Source organism: Balaenoptera acutorostrata, chromosome 21 (genome assembly GCF_949987535.1).
Source record: "Balaenoptera acutorostrata chromosome 21, mBalAcu1.1, whole genome shotgun sequence".
NCBI classification, from domain to species: Eukaryota; Metazoa; Chordata; class Mammalia; order Artiodactyla; family Balaenopteridae; genus Balaenoptera; species Balaenoptera acutorostrata.
This window is the reverse complement of record NC_080084.1, coordinates 5,524,821-5,537,220: the sequence shown is the minus strand read 5'-3', so window position 1 is coordinate 5,537,220 and position 12,400 is coordinate 5,524,821. Positions and strand designations below refer to the sequence as shown.

The window sequence follows — 12,400 nt, the reverse complement described above, 5'->3', positions numbered from 1 at the left end:
TGTCAAATAGACTGATGGATTTTAATGTAACCATTAAGATGGTATGGTGTGATGAATTGGGAGACTGGGATTGACATATATACACTAATATGTATAAAATGGATAACTAATAAGAACCTGCTGTATAAAAAAATAAAATAAAATTCAAAAATTAAAAAAAAAAGATGGCATAAAAGTTTCATTAGTTTAGTTTCTGATTCCACATTGTAAGTAACCTTTAAATGCTATCACTTGTCGAGTTTTGGTGTAGCATCAAAGAAGAATATCCATAATTATCTGAAAAAATTATTAAAATACTCCTCCCTTTCTTGTTTATCTGTATGAAGCTAGATTTTCTTCATATACTTCAACCAACACAACACAACAGATTGAATGCAGAAACAGATATGAGAGCTGTCTTTTATTAACTCAGACATTAAAGAGATTTGTAAAAAATGTAAAACAACTAAATTTTCTTTTGTTTTGGAAAATATAGTTTAAAGTATAGCTTAAGAAATGTCCTTGTCTTATAATATAATGGGTTTATTATTTTATTAAGGAATAAATACATACCAAACACTGGAGAATTACTGTGCTACTCTATTCCTCTGCACAGCACTTATCACATACCTACCAATCCAATAAAATTGGTCATGAATACTCAAGGCTGTTTGAATTGCCTAAGCTTTCCTCATTTACTCACACTAGTCCTCATTCTGGCTCCACCTCTAGCCGATTCCAAACTTTTGGCCCCATTTTCTACCGCCCAACTCTGAACACACCTGTGGCAGCCACCCCCCACCTCCTTCCATCTAACAGAACCCAGTTTTGTTTCCCCCTCCTCTGAGTGGCCTTGACCTTCAGAGCAGTCCAGGGCCCTCTCCAGCCCCAAGGGGGCACCTTAGTTTCGTCTAACCCAATATGGCTGTCTCATTCCCTTTGCAAAATCATTGGTTTAAGCGTGGCTGTGAGACCATGAGATGTGAGAAATCTTCTGAGGACCCTGGGAAGGTTTCCTCAGTCTTAAAATGGGACGTAAGACAGGGTTGATTCCCTCCTTCTGCCTGGATATTGTTGTTGATATATGAAGCCCAGAACCACTGCAGCCATTTGGGGCCCATGAGGAGAATCAGCCTAGCAAACAAGCCCGTGTGTGGAGGATGACTGAACATAAAGATAGAGGCGATTTGGCCCCTGATGACGTTGCTGTTCTATAAACGAGCCCTGCCGCTGCCCAGTCTCTAGAGCTCTAACTAGGAGCTCTTATATTTCCTATTGAGAATTTACCTTTTCTTTAGCTGAAAATATCCAAACCCCTCTGGACATTCATGCAAGTTATTTCTCCTTGCCTCTGCCCACTCCCACCAGCTCTCCACTCTCCGGTTTCCTTCGGTGAGAAGACATTCTAGAAGAGCAAAAGGCACAAGCTTTAGACCCAGACTGCCCAGGCTCAAAGCTGGCTTGGTCACATCCTAACTGGTGAGAGAAGGCAATTTATTGAATCTGCTGGGCCTTGGTTTCCTCATTTGTGAAAGGTGGCTAATAAGAGGGCTACATTCCATGAGCTTAAGCAGGGGGGACTAAAAGAGCTAATACTTTTAAAACATTTGGAACAGTTTTCACTTTCTTGAAATCCATCAAAGGAGGATTCAAACAAGGTGAACTTTTAGTGAATGGCATGCATTTTTGCTCACAGATTTCATTTAGACCAAAATATTAGGTTGGACCATATGAAGTTACCAGTAACCCACTGTTTCTGACTTACAAAAATGGCAGTTTCACATGGTTCAATCTACTACCCCTGGAAACTATGCTTCAAAGCTGTGAAAGAAAGCTCTCTTCTCTTTTGGAAAAGAAGAGCAGCTCCAGAAGCAGGTCCACAAAGGACAGGACATTGGAGATTAAACTAGGGGCTGCCAGGGAGTTCCCTTCTATTATAAGCAGGCAGCAGAGGCCGAAAATCAAAACAAGTAAATGGATTACGTGTATTTAATTTGAAAACAGTACAGTGCTATCTAAAATTATTATAAAAATATTGTTTATCCTATAAGCAATCTTTAGTGCCTCATCCATGAAAAAGATACATTTTAATATTAATATATTTTACATTTCAGTTTTTCACTTGAAAAGACCAAAATGTAAAGGAATTCATTGGCCGCCCCATAGACATTGTGACTTTTATTCATCTCATGATCCTGGGCAAGTCACATGGTCTGGAGTAAAATATGGGTTCTTAAGCTTTGGAGAGTCTGAGGCTTCAGGTGTCTTTCTCACTAAACTGGTTTAAATTTTAATTAGAGGATAATTCCATACTAAGAAATGTGGCCTTTTGACACCCTCCCCGGGGGATAATAACATACCAGCTGCCAGCTACAAGGAACTTGATTTTTTTCAAAACACCGGGCATTTGGCAAAGGCAGTGCTGAGCCACTCACCACGGCGCTCCGCGGAGGCCGAGTGCGGGGGCTGCTCTGCCCTATTTCATAAGTGGAAGCGTCACAAATTGGAGCCGGACAAGACGGCCCAGAAAAAGAATGCGGTGGCCCCATGGTCCCTCACAGTCTGTTTCCTCTAAGAAGGAGCGGGCGCCACCAGGTTTCCAGGCAACGCCCCTCCCCTCTGATGCCCGCAGGAGAGACCAGGCTCCCAGGTGCGCCCCCCATCAGGGAGCAAGGTGATGGAGTCAGGGAGGAGCGTCCATGCGGCAGGGGATGGGGGAAGACGTGGGAACGCCCACACAGAAGTGGACACGCTCTGTTCAGAAGGTCACTTTCTGCTCGGGGGATCGCGTCTCTGCTCTGGAATTCTGATGTGGGCCTATTGAGGCCCATGGAAACCACCCCACAGAGACCTGGCATGGGTCCTGGATGCGAGCTACCCTTGAACCAGGAGCAGAGCCAGCTCGGGAGCTCCCTGGTGGTCCGAGCCCTGACCCAAATCTCCCTTTTGTTCCCCAAATGGCTTGTATCCCAAGCTCTGGGAAACAATAGTAAGCACTGCCAAATGGAAAATGGAACTCCACGCTTTGACTCAAGGCCTGGCCTTCAGGACGGACACCCTGAGCCCAGTGTCAAGGTACCTGGGCTCCTTTTGGAGCAGACTTGGCTGAGCGGGCTGCCAAGAGGCTGCCCAAAGCTTGGTTTCCTCGTTGTCTGTCTGTGTAGGACTCCTGTGCTTACCTTTCTCCTTCTGTCCTCCCTCCCCACCCCTCCCCTGGCCCCATGAGAGTAGTTACCTCTGGGGAGGGCCAGGAACATGACCTGGGAAGGAAAAAAGCCACCTCGACTTTATTTGCCACCTTCCATTTCTTTTATAAAATTAAAGGTCCCTGCAAACCTTTTATGACAAAATATTAACATGTGATATTTTAGGGAGTGACTTAATTACTCCATATTTTTCTGAATCTTTAAACTTAATACAGTATTTCAGCTGTTAACAGTGGTGAAATGAATAGTGATACCCTTTTTCTCCTTTTATGTATTTCTCACATTTCTTCTAATGAGCATGTTTTTCTTTTCTGATTGAAAAAATCTTTTTTAACTGTGTTGAGCAGTTGTTTACATAGGCGCTGTGAGATTGGTGCTCTGTGGAGAATTACTGGGACATGGGCTTGTGCTTTATTAGGAGATGATGCTGTAGGACACAGCCTTTGCACAGTGTCATCGGGGAGCAGAATAAAGACATTTAACCATAGAACGACACTATAGTGTGTTGGACTCCGACCAGGTCAAAGGTAAGCACATAGGGGGCAAGAGGGGAGGGCACTACTTTCAGCTTGCATTTCACTCAGAAAGTTAGTCCATCATCCAAAAGAAGGTTGTAATAGTCCCTCCTCTGGGGAGGAGCAGAGCTATGGTCCTGCACAGAGGGAGGAGCCCTTCCCAGGACAGGCAATAAGCAGCCACATTAGCAGCAGATGGACAGTGTGGGAAGCTGAGAATCAGGTCAAAGTGGAACCAGGGCTCTTTGCTTAAGGACTAAGGCTCTCATCATTCGCTCAGTGAGGAGGCCTGGAAGGTCACAGCAAAGCTTCGTGGCATACTCTTTTTATCTCGTATATGAGAATACCTGAGTGTGTGCAGGGAAATCCACGTGGTGCATTCGATAGCAGAGTGTGTGGAAGTTCACTTTCAGTAATACTTTTGTTACTTTAAGGCAGTTTCAAAGAATCTGGCCAGGTTCTGTTGAAGCTTTGACTTCCCCCCGTCAGAATGCAGCTTCTGAAGGGAGGATTCTGGGAAGATGGTGGAGGAGGAAGCACCAGGAATCTGTCTCTCCACCCAGACAACAACTACAATGGCAGAATCAACCTGATGTAGCTATTTTGGAACTCTGGAGTCTGTTGAAGGCTTGCAACTTCTGGCAGAAGGCTTGGAGGCAAATTGCAGTCAATTGCAGCCAACTTCAGCTCCTGACTCATTAGCAGTTACCCATCCCCACACCCAGACACATGGCAAGAGGCTGTGCAGCTTGCACACAACTTGTGGGAGCTAGAGTGGGCAAAAGGACCCTGTCCCCCAAATACTGGGGACCTGTGTTCTGACTGCTGACCACAGAGGTGCAGATAAAGAGGGTGAAGCCATTGCTGTTGCACCTCCCCTCATTGGTTCATGTCCCTCCCCCTTCAGGTTGAAGTGAATGCCAGAAGATTTAAAGGGCCAGTGTGCTTTCCCCTCCCATCATTTTTTGCTTTTCCTCTTTTGGGAGCCTGAACTTAAAGACTAGGACATTCAAAAACAGCTGAATATACAGAGAAAATTTAAAAGTGACTGTGCATGCTCAGGGAAAGGCTCAGAAAAGACCTGAGAAGACATTAAGTTTACAACTCAGGCTGATCCTTGGCACAGAGACAGCTTATAACAGTCAAAAAACGACAACAAAAAACATCAAACCCTGGGGGAGGGGGACAATCTGAGAGTTTCCAGAGTTACCACATCATTAGATTAAAATGTCCAGTGTTTAATACAAAATCACAAGGCCCATTCAAACAAAGGGGGAAAAAAATCAACAGAAACTGTCCTTGAAAAAGACCTAATGGCAGATATACTAGACAAAGACTTTAAAACAACCATCTTAAAGATGCTCAAAGAACTAAAGGAAGATGTGGAGAAAGTCAAGAAAATAATGTGTGAACAAAATGAAAATATCAATAAAGAGATAGGAAACACAAAAAGAAACTAAAAAGAAATTCTGGAGCTGAAAAGTACAATAACTGAAGTGAAAAATTCACTAGAGAGGTTCAAAGGCAGATCTGAGCAGGCAGAAGGAAGAATCAGTGAACTTGAAGATAAGACAATGGAAATTATCAAGGCTGAAGAACAGAAAGAAAAAAGATTAAAGAAAAGTGTGACACGACACCATCAAGAGGACCAACATACACATTGTTGGAATCCCAGTAAAAGAAGAGAAAGAGAAAGGGGCAGAGAGAATATCTGAAGAAATAATGACTTAAAACTTCCCAAATTTGATAAAAGACATGAATATAAACATCCGAAAAGCTCAATGAATTCCAAGTAAGATGAAATCAAAGAGACCCACACAGTCTCATTATAATCAAACTTTCAAAAGACAAAGGGGAAATCTGGAAAGCAGCAAGGTAAGTGAATAGTCACATACAAGGGGATCCTCAATAAGATTATCTGCAGATTTCTCATCAAAAAATTTGGAGGCCAGAAGACTGTGGGAAGATTTATTCAAAGTGCTCAAAGAAAAAAACTGTCAACCAAGAATCTTATATCTGGCAAAACTGTCCTTTAGAGTGAAGAAGAAATTAAGGCATTCCCAGATTAAAAAAAGCTAAAGGAGTTCATGACCACTAGACCTTCCCTACAAGAAATGCTCAAAAGAGTCCAGTGGAGTGAAATGAAAGAACACTAGACAGTAAACTGAAGCCATATGGAGAAATAAAGATCTCATTAAAGGCAACTACATGGGCAATTGTAGAAGCTAGTATCATTGTAACAATGGTTTGTAACTGTACTTTTTGTCTTCTACATGATTTAAGAGACTAATATATTTAAAGAAAACAACAATTATTCGTGTAATAGCTAGTATTACTGTAACTTTGGTTTGTAACTCCAAATCTTGTTTTCTGCATAATTTAGGAGGCCAGTACATTTAAAAGAATTATTAGTTTATGTTTTTCAGCATACAATGTATGCAGATATAATTTTGTGATAACAATAACCAAAAGGGGTGGGGACAGAGCTGTAAAAGAACAGTTTTTGTGTGTTATTGAAATTAAGCTGTAATAAATTCAAATTAGAGTGTTATAACTTTAGGATGTTAAATGTAATCTCCATGATAACCACAAATAAAATAGTTTATAGAGTATACACAAAAGGAAATTAAGAAAGAATTTAAACATTTCACTACAAAAAATCAACAGAACACAAAAGAAGACAGTAATGCAGGAAATGAGGGAAGAAATGGCTATAGGGCATATAGAAAACAAACAGCACAATGACAGAAGTAAGTCCCTTATTATCAACAAAGACAGAGATTGGTAGAATGGATAAAAACACATGACCCAGCTATATGCTGTCTATAAGAGTCTCATCTGAAACCCCAAAACACAAATAGGTTGAAATGGGAAGGATGGAAAAACATATTCCATGCAAATAGTAACCAAAAGAGAGCAGGACTGGCTATACTAATATCAGACAAAGTAGACATTAAATCATATAAGGTTACAAAAGACAAAGAAGGACATTATATATTAATAAAAGGCTCAGTAGAGCAAGAAGATATAACAATTATAAACATTTGTGCACCCAATGACAGACTATCAAAATACATGAAGCAAAAATGGGCAGAATTTGAAGGGAGAAATAGAGAGTTCTAAAATAACAGAGACTTCAATGCCTCACTCCCAATAAACCAACTAGATCCAACAAGAATATACAGAACATTCCACCCAATGACAACAGCATATACATTTTTCTCAAGTGCACATGGAACATGTTAGGACACAAATTAAGTCTCAATAGACTTAAAAAATGATATCATACAAAGTTATGACAGATATTTTCTCTGATCACAACAGGATGAAGTTTGAAATTAAAAAAAAACACACATAAAGAAAGCTGAAAAATTCACAATACTGTGGAAACTAAACAACACACTTTTAAACAACCAATAGATCAAAGAAGAAATCACAAGGAAAATGAGAAACTACTTAGAGTTGTGTAAAAATGAAAATATAACATACCAAAACTTACATGACACAGCAAACATGATGCGCAGGTGGAAATTTATAGCTATAACAAGAAAGAACTCAAATCAACAACCTAACTCTACAACTTAAGGAATGAGAAAAAGAAGAACAAACTAAACCCAAAGCCAGCAGAAGGAAGAAAATAACAAACATTAGAGTAGAGGTAGATAAAACAGAGAGTAGAAAAACATTAGAGGGGCTCAATTTGGCAGCATATATACTAAAATTGGAACGATACAGAGAAGATTAGCATGGCCCCTGCATGAGGATGACACGCAAATTCGTGAAGTGTTCCATATTTTTGAAATTAGAACACTTCCTAACACCATACACAAAAATAAACTAAAAATGGACTAAATACCTAAATGTAAGGCCAGACACTATAAAACTCTTAGAGAAAAACATAGGCAGAACACTCTGACATAAATCACAGCAAGATCCTTTTTGACCCACCTCCTAGAGAAAGGGAAATAAAAACAAACATAAACAAATGGAACCTAATGAAACTTAAAAGCTTTTGCACAGCAAAGGAAACCATAAACAAGACGAAAAGACAACCCTCAGAATGGGAGAAAATATTTGCAAACGAAGCAACTGACAAAGGATTAATCTCCAAAATACACAAGCACCTCATGCAGCTCAATATCAAAAACAACAAACAACCCAACCCAAAAATGGGCAGAAGACCTAAATAGACATTTCTCCAAAGAAGATACACAGATTGCCAACAAACACATGAAAAGATGCTCAACATGACTAATCATTAGAGAAATGCAAATCAAAACTACAATGAGGTATCACCTCACACTGGTCAGAATGGCCATCATCAAAAAATCTACAAACAATAAATGCTGGATAGGGTGTGGAGAAAAGAGAACCCTCTTGCACTGTTGGCGGGAATGTGAATTGATACAGCCACTATGGAGAACAGTATGGAGGTTCCTTAAAAAACTAAAAACAGAACTATCATATGACACAGCAATCCCACTACTGGGCATATACCCTGAGAAAACCATAATTCAAAAAGAGTCATGTACCACAATGTTCATTGCAGCTCTATTTATAATAGTCAGGACATGGAAGCAACCTAAGTGTCCATCGGCAGATGAATGGATAAAGAAGATGGGGCACATATATGCAATGGAATATTACTCAGCCATAAAAAGAAACGAAATTGAGTTATTTGTAGTGAGGTGGATGGACCTAGAGTCTGTCATACAGAGTGAAGTCAGAAAGAGAAAAACAAATACTGTATGCTTACATATATATGGAATCAAAAAAAAAAAAAAAGGTTCTGATGAACCCAGGGGCAGGACAGGAGTAAAGATGCAGATGTAGAGAATGGAGTTGAGGACACGGGGAGGGGGAAGGGTAAGCTGGGACAAAGTGAGAGAGTGGCGTGGACATATATACACTACCAAATGTAAAATAGATAGCTAGTGGGAAGCAGCCACATAGCACAGGGAGATCAGCTTGGTGCTTTGTGACCACCTAGAGGGGTGGGATAGGGAGGGTGGGAGGGATACACAAGGCGGGGGGGGATATGGGGATATATGTATACATATAGCTGATTCACTTTGTTATATAGCAGAAACTAACACAACATTGTAAAGCAATTATACTCCAATAAAGATGTTTAAAAAAAAAAGAAAAACATTAGAGAAAAATCAATGAAACCAAAAGTTGGTTCTTTGAAAAGATCAACAAAATTGACAAACCTTTAGCTAGATGGACTAAGAGAAAAAGAGAGAAGACTCAAAGGACTAAAATAAGAAATGGAAGTGGGGACATTACTACTGATCCCACAGAAATAAAAAGGACTATAAGAGAGTACCATAAACAATTGTTTGCCAACACATTTGATAACTTAGATGAAATGAACAAATTTCTAGAAACAGAAAACCTACCAAGACTAAATCTGAGACTAAGAAATAGACAATCTGAGTAGACTTATATTTAGTAATAAGATTGAATCAGTAATAAAAGAAAAAATCTCCCAACCAAAAAAAGCCCTGGACCTGATGGCTTCACTTGTGAATTCTACCAAAACATTAAAATAAACAACTAATACCAATCCTTCTCAAATGTTTCCAAAAAATTACAGAGGAAGGAATACTTCCTAACTCATTCTTATGAGGCCAGCATAACCCTCATACCAAAGCCAGACAAAGACAATAGAAGAAAATAAAACTACAGACCAATATCCCTAATGAATATTGATGCAAACATCCTCAATAAAATACTAGCAAACAAATTTCAGCAGCATATTAGGAGTATTATAATCCCATCATGACCAAGTGGGATTTATTCCTTGAATTTAAGGATCGTTCAACATATGAAAATCAATCAATGTAATATACTACATCAACAAAACGAGGGAAAAACCCTACATGATCATTCAATTGATGCAGAAAAATCATTTGACAGAACTTAACACCCTTTCATGATAAAAACATTCAAGAAAATCGGAATAGAAAAAACTACCTCCACATAATAAAAGTCATATATGAAAAACCCACAGCAAACATAATGTTCAATTGTGAAAGACTGAAAGCTTTTCCTCTAAGATCAGGAGCAAGGCAAGGATGCCTGATTTCACCACTTCTATTCAACATAGTACTGAATGTTCTAGCCAGAGCAATTAGGCAAGAAATGAAAATAAATAAAAGGCATTCAAGTTGGAAAGGAAGAAGTAAAATTATCTGTTTGCAGATGATATAATCTTATACATTGAAAATCCTAAAGACTCCACACACAAAATAAGCTGTTAGAACTAATAAATGAATTCAGCAAAGTAGCAGAATACAAAGTCAGCACACAAAAATTGGTTGCATTTCTATACACAAACAATGAACAATCTGCAAAGTAAATTACAAAAATAATTACATTTACAATAGCATTAAAAAGAATAAAATACTTACGAACTAAGAAGGTGAAAAACTTGTACGATGAAAACTACAAAATATTGCTGAAAGAAATTTTTTAAAAACATAAATAAGTGGAAACACATCCCATGTTCATGAACTGAAAGACTTTAAATTGTTAAAACGTCAATATTACCCAAAGTAAGCTACAGATTCACTGCAATCCCTATTGAAATCCTAATGACTTTGTTTTTCAAAAATAGAAAAACACATCCTAAAATTGATATGGACTCTCAAGGAACCTTGAATAGCCAAAATAATCCTGAAAAAGGACAAAACTGAAGGACTCACATTTCCTGATTTCCAACCTTACTACAAAATCAACTTTACTTCAATTAAAAAAAAAAACTTACTATGAAGCTACACTAATCAAAGCAGTGTGATATTGGCATAAAGACAGACATATAGAGCAGTGGAATAGAATACAGCACAGAAATAAACTCTTGCATCTACAGTCAAATGATGTTTGACAGGGGGGCCAAGATCATTCAATGGGGGAAGGGCAGTCTTTTCAACAAATGGTGCTGGGAAAATTGGATATCCACATGCAAAAGAATGAAATTGGACCCTTACCTAACACCATATACAAAAATTAACTCAAAATGGATCAAGGACCTAAATGTAAGTTCTAAAACAAACTACTGGAATAAAACATAGACAAAAGTTTGGCAACACTGGTAATGATTTCTTGCATATGACATCAAAAGTGTGGATAACAAATGAAACAATAGACCAATGGGGTTCATGAAAACAAAACAATTTTGTGCATCAAAAGACACTATCCACAGAGTAAAAAAGACAACCCACAGAGTGGGAGAAAATATTTGCGAATCATACATTTGATAAGGGATTAATATCCAGACTACATAGAGAACTACTAAAACTCAACAACAACAACAAGAAAAAACCCAATTCAAAAATGGGCAAAGGACTTAAGTAGATATTTCTTCATAGAAGATATACCAATGGCCAATAAACACATGAAAAGATGTTCAAAGTCACTAATCATTAGGAGAATGCAAATCAAAACTACAATGAGATACCACCTCACACTCATTAGGATGAGTACTATTAAAGTATAGAAAACAACAAGTATTGGTGAGGGAGTGGAGAACTGGAACCCTTGGACATTGTTGGTGGGAGTGTAAAATGGTGCAGCAATTATGGAAAACAGTGTGGAGGTTCCTCAAAATATTAAAAACAGAATTACCATATGACCCAGCAATTCCACTTCTGGGTACATACCAAAAAGAATTGAAAGCAGGGTCTTGAAGAGATATCTGTACACCTATGTTCATAGCAGCATTATTCACAGTTGCTAAAATATGGGAGCAACCAGTGTCCATCAACTGATGGGTGGATTACTAAAATGTGGTATATTTATGCAACAGAACATTTTTCAGCCTTAAAAAGGAAGGAAATTCTGATAAATGCCACAGCATGTATGAAACTTGAGGACATTATGCTGTGAAATGTCAGTCACAAAAAAAGACAAATACTATACTATTCCACTTATAGAAGGGTCTTAGACTAGCCAAAATCATAAAGACAGAAAGTATAATTATGGTTGCCAGGGGCTGTGGGGAGGGGAGATGGGGAGTTATTTTTTAATAGGTACAAGCTTCAGATTTACAAGATGAAAAGAGTTCTGGGATGGATGGTGGTAATGGTTGCATAACAAGGTGAATGTATTTTGTACCACTAAACCGCACACTTTAAAATAGCTAAGATGGTAAATTTTATGTTATGTTTATTTTAACAGAGTAAAGAAAAGGTATTTTTAAAAATTCAGCTTCTAAGAATGAATAAAACCAGGTCCCACCTTCCTGACTTATAGAATATTACTTCAGTAAAGCTTATTTCTCCCAGCTGTGGTTCCCATTACAAAAAGGTCTTGTATATCTTTTAATTCCATCAGTTAACAGATACAGATAGAACATAAGTTGTGCACAGCAGGCACTGGATTAGACCCTAGGATGCTGTAATAAACAAAACAGGTATAGATCCTGTCGTCTGGGAGGCATTCCTAAATGGGCATTGCTGTTCTTGCCTTTTATACAGTTGATCCTTGAACAATGCAAGGTTAGGAACTCCCCCACACCCAGTCAAAAACCACAATCATTTTACAGTCGGTCCTCCGTATCCGAGGTTCCGCGTCCACAGATTCAACCAACTGTGGATTGTGCAGTGCTGTAGGAAGCATTTAGTGAAAAAAATCCAAGTGTAAGTGGACCCACAACAGTTCAAACCGATGTTGTCCAAGGGTCAACTGTACATTCTA

The 12,400-nt window shown here is 38.7% G+C and overlaps 1 non-coding gene across 1 annotated transcript; it reads left to right on the top strand.

Moving 5' to 3' along the window:
- Positions 1 to 7,391: 7,391 nt before the first annotated feature.
- LOC114237363 (U6 spliceosomal RNA) lies at positions 7,392 to 7,498 on the top strand. Its single transcript, XR_003623046.1, has one exon. It is a non-coding gene; the product is annotated as a U6 spliceosomal RNA (small nuclear RNA).
- Positions 7,499 to 12,400: the final 4,902 nt, after the last annotated feature.